The sequence below is a fragment of the Sceloporus undulatus genome, chromosome 4 (genome assembly GCF_019175285.1).
Source record: "Sceloporus undulatus isolate JIND9_A2432 ecotype Alabama chromosome 4, SceUnd_v1.1, whole genome shotgun sequence".
Lineage (NCBI taxonomy): Eukaryota > Metazoa > Chordata > Lepidosauria > Squamata > Phrynosomatidae > Sceloporus > Sceloporus undulatus.
Window position 1 is genome coordinate 220,181,228 of NC_056525.1, and position 5,269 is coordinate 220,186,496.

The 5,269-nt window shown below is 40.7% G+C and overlaps 1 protein-coding gene across 1 annotated transcript in view; it reads left to right on the plus strand.

The window, feature by feature from the left end:
- Positions 1-5,269, plus strand: part of CPQ (carboxypeptidase Q) — a 355,408-nt gene that overhangs the window by 222,526 nt on the left and 127,613 nt on the right. The window lies entirely within an intron of this gene.

Consider the following 5,269-nt stretch of genomic DNA (forward strand, 5'->3'; position numbering starts at 1 on the left):
AAGGAGGAAGTAATCATGGACCAGTAGTTTTGCTGATTTTTGGTTCTTTAAACTAAAATTCCCTGGTTTTTCCAGTGCTTGTCTTCAATGTCATTCCCAATCGATTCTCATAGAGCTGGGACTGACAGATCCTCATTGTTTTCTTCCTACCATCACTGGGTGGTGATGTGTGTCTGTGTCTATGTTGTTTGTGTGACTGTATGTGCCTTCAAGTTGCTTATCAAGTTAGAACCATGGAATCATAAAGTTGGGAGAGACCACAAAGGCCATCCAGTCCACCTCCCTGCCATGCAGGAACACACAATCAAAGCACCCCTGACAGTGGCCATCCAGCCTGTGTTTTAAAAACCTCCAAAGAAGGAGGCAACATGTGGCAAAATCATTGATTTCTTTAGGTTTTCTTAGTCATGGAGTACTCAGAGTGGGTTTTGTCATTTCCTTCTTCTGAAATACAGCCTACGGCTCTTGGTATTCATTAGCGTCTCCATCCAAGTATTAGCCAGGGCTGACCCTACATAGCTTTCAAGATCAGACATGATCTCATGCTTTTAGAGTGTGTACTTTTTTTAATTTGTTGAAAGCCTGCTTGGGTCCTGTACAGCCAGAAAGGTGGATAATGAATCATGAATTAAGAATACAGAGCAATTCACCATTGTGGGGAAAGCTGTGATCAGCTGAACCCACCAGTCCTGATACTAATTGTGGGATGACCAGCTTCAAGGCCATTCCATTCTCTCTCCTCTGAGCTCCCCCCTTTAACAAAGACCTGGACAGCCCTTCCAATAGAGGATGTCCCAACAGATGCACCCATGACAAAAGTTTGTTGATGTAGCTTCACCATTCTGCTGTCATGTACTTTGCTGAAAAACTGCATCATGAAAAGAATGTATAGTCAGAGGCAAGAGCTCTGTTATTTCCTGACAAAAGTGATTTTCTCAGTGGACTGATATTTTAGAAGCCTGTGTATTTGAATGAGTCTTCCAATATGAGGAAAGGCAAAAGAAAACAGCTGAGCCCAGAGTTAATATTTGGCTCATACAGTCACTCTGCATCTCGAATTAAGCTACCTATGGAGGCAGGACGCAAACTGGTCTATTTTTACCACAACAGTTTTTTCACTGTTTGAAAGGAAATTTTGCATAACTATATACATTCATAATTATATGGATTTAACTTTTTAAAATTATTATAGTAGTAAGCAACTATGTACAAAACATGCCACAACAATAAATCAGAATTAAAATAATTCATCTCACAACTTTGAATTATGATGCAGGTCTCCTTCTTAGCTTCTGTTCAATGTAATGGTCATTTTAAAGTCCAGTGCTATCTTTGTGTAAATCTGTCCAGAATGTCCAACCAAGGTTCACATGAGATGGCAGTTGTCTTCTCTTGTTTCTGTTCTGTTTACAAAGTCAATGAGTGGGAACCAAATTGTCTAGGAAAGTTCCTGATTTTGGTTGTCCTGCGTATTTGCCATTCTGTCAGACAGTTTTTCAAGTAACCATAGGTCCCATACTTTTTCCCCACATATCTAAAGATACCTCCCCCATTTTCCATTATATTTCTACACAGGCTGCTGTAATGAAGAAATATGAGGGGGGGTTTTTAGTTTCAAATCTGAGTTTGTGTCCACATATATTGATAACAAAGGCATTTATGTACATAATTTTATTTCTTGGTTGGTAATCATGATGAAATTTGTTCAAATACCAATTGCCAAAATGTGTTTATTTTTGGGGCAGTCTAGCCACGTGTAGAAAATGTGCCATTATCATTACAAACCACGCCAACATTTGGAGGAAATGTTTTTAACCATTCTGGCTAGCTTCACTGGAGTCAAATACCACTTGTGTTATATTTTCAAGGTGTTTTCTCTAATCAGTGCTGATTCTGGATTTTAAAAGGGTGGGAAGAGACTGTAGTCAATTTGAAAGGGAATTGAAAGATTCAATCCAATTCCCAGGTTAGTTCTCTGCCACGGACATTTTGGTTAGAATGGTCAATCAAACAGATTAAAGATGTCAATCCTTTGGTGCTTTGGGAGGAGGAACACATACATATTATAAAATAGTTCTGTGCTAGCAGCATTATAGATACTCTGAAAGTAGTTTGTATTTGTTTTCCAAATTAACATTAGGGCCAAACTCCAGGATGGCTGGCTAAACATGTACATGGACCCGTGAAAGAAATGTTCTTTATTATAAAAATAAAGATGAAGAGAAAAGACATTTCTCTGTTGTTTAGAATGTGCAAACAAAATGGTTCTTTGCTCTAGGTTGAGCTTCTCTTATCCGAAAATAAGGATTGAGTTTCACCGCTCAACATAAAATTCATTAATGTCTCATATAAACCTTATACACATAGCTGAAGGTAATTTTATACACAATATGTTTAATTATTTTGTGCATGAAATAAAGTTTGTGTATACTGAACCATCAGAAAGAAAAGGTGTCTCCAGGTGCGGTACAGATAGCGCAAAAGCGCTGTGTTCGTGCCGTGCTAAGGTTGTTTGGATCGTGCAGCAACCGCATGGTCCCTAGCCCTAGCAACATACTGGTGGCGTTTATAATGGATGCATAGCATCGCACATCACACATCACGCCAATTACATCACGAGTGCACCATTGGCGCGCTCGGGACATAACTGGTGTGGCAGGAAAAGAAAAAACCCACTTTTTGTGGGTTCTTTTTTCCTCCACAGGGAAGCCATATGGTTTGGTGGCTGCGGGCTTCCCTGAGGGAGGAAAAAGCGCCGCTGCTGCTCCAGACCTTCAAACAGGTATGTACCGGGCCTCAGCCACTCATGAAAAAGTTTTGGATTTTGGAGCATTTCAGATTTGAATTCTGGGATGATGATGATGATGATGATGATGATGATGATGATGATGATGATGATGATTTCTATCCTGCCTCTCCTTGTATTGGATCGAGGCAGGTAACAACAAACAAAATAACAATAAAAATGCTACACAGCAAGTCACAAGTAAAAACATAGGAAAAACACTCTAAAACTCCCTCCCACCCTAAAATAACGTTAAAACAACAATTCCCAATAAAATACTCCCAATAAAATCAATCATGATCACAGTTTGGTGGGAACGGCTATGCAACTGGAGAGTAAACATTTCGAGGAGGTCAGTTAGGGAAGGCCTGCCAGAAGAGATCCATTTTTATTACCTTCTTAAAGGCCTCTAAAGATGTTATATGGTAGATCTCCTCCTGCAGGTCATTCCAGATTTTTGGAGCGGCAACAGAAAACGTCCTCTGGGAAGTCGTTACCAGTCTGGTTTTCTTAGACTGCAAGAGATTCTTCCCAGAGGACCTGAGAGTGCGAGAAGGATTGTATGGGAGGAGGCATTCGCTCAGGTAAGCTGGACCCAAGCCATGTAGGGTTTTATAGGTAATGACCAACACCTTATATGGATAAGGAAGACTCAACCTGTAAATGGATTTAGATAAGGGCTACAGGAATCAATTCCATTTTTTTTCTTGTGGTCAGGATTCGTGTGGCCATATGATCAGAGCTTGGAAGTAACTTTTATACATTATTAACACACCACATTTCACTAATTTCACTTAATTTTCTAGATCTTCCAATTAAAGCTATGCTTTATTGAGTAAAGTTGTTAGTATTCATTAGGTGGGTATCTCTCCCTTTGTCACACTCAGTAAAAAAAGGAAAGCCTGCTGCCTCAGGAGCCTGGGAGGAGAATAATAGAACTGGAGGAAGTGTTTCATGTGGTTCTTTTGTTAGGTTAACAGCAACTATGTGATTTATTTGAAATGACAGGTGGGAGGCAAAGAAAGAGAACTTTCTGGAGCCCAGGTGAGATAGCTAAAGAACAGCTAAGCTTGGCAAAGAAGGGGTGGGGGAGGAAGAAGAATGGAAAGAAGAAAAAAGTGTGTCTTGGAATGGAATGGAATGAGGAGTGATTTGTTTGATTAGCAAGATACCAAGGTCCCCATTCTCTTTCAGAATATCCCTATATGGGCCCATATCAAAGGAAAGTGTTTGGAATCTCTCTACCGACCAACATGCAGTGTGACTATGTTCAGTAACTTTTCCTCTGATTATGTTCTGGATTGGTCTCTATTGTATAGTGTGGTATATTATAAAAGGTAAAGGTATAGGTATGCCTTTTTGACAAGGTTGTCAAGTTGTGTCCAACTGTAGGGGGTGATGCTCATCTCCTTTGCAACAAACCAGCATTGTCAAAGACAACTCTGTGGTCATGTGGCTTGTACGACTGCATAGAACGCTGTTACCTTCCCACTGACGTGGTACCTGTTTATGTACTTGCACTTTTACATGCTTTCAAATTCCTAGGTTGGCAGAAGCTGGGACTGGTGATGGGAGCTCATTCCATTACTGCCAATCTTGCATCAGAGTCTGTGTCTTGACCGCTGAGCCACCGTGTCCCTAGTGGTATATAAAGTTGGCCATTCACTTTCATGGAGGTTAGGGCAGAAGACCTCTGTGCAAGTGGAAATACTGCAAATAACTGAGGGGCTGCACAGGCCCCTCCCACTTTCCTTCCCAGACTTCTCTTAGCCCAGGGCAAAAAACAAAAAAACCACCCCCAAAATAATCAAAGCCGCGAGTGTCAAAGCCACCAAAGTCAAGGGCTGACTATATTACAAACATATAATATTTTGAGGCCTTTTCAGAAAGGCCTTTTAGGCATAAGGCAGGTGTGAAGGGAAGGTCTGTGGAGTCTTTCTGGGGAGTGCACTCTCTTCAGTAACTCTACTTCACTGATTATATTCTGGATTTTCTATTGTATATTGTATATTATTGTATAATATTGTATATTATTGTATAATATTCACTATAATGGGTTTAATACTTTGGGGATGTTCCCACTAGGGGAAACCCCGCTTTCTGAATCGAATCCAAGGAGTGGCGTTCATATTAAACCTAGAACGGTTCTATAGCAACCCGCAATCGTCCCCACTACAAATCGAATCGTAGAGCGGGATAAAAATTTGAATCGAGTTTTCGTCTTTTAACGCGTGTTAAAAAAACACTAGGGTCCGACCTACGTTTTTCCATTGATTCAAGTTAGGAACCGGAGTATTTAAATAGGAACGACAGCCTTTGAATTGGGTTGGATGGATGGGAGGAGCTGACTGCGATGGGGGCTGTCCTTGGGGGAGTTGCCCTTTCTGTCCCCATCCGTCGTGGCTGTCGCCATTTTTGCTTCCCTCACCCCTTTCTTCGCTGTGGTCTTTCAATAAGAGATAAGGATTATTTTTATTTTTTATT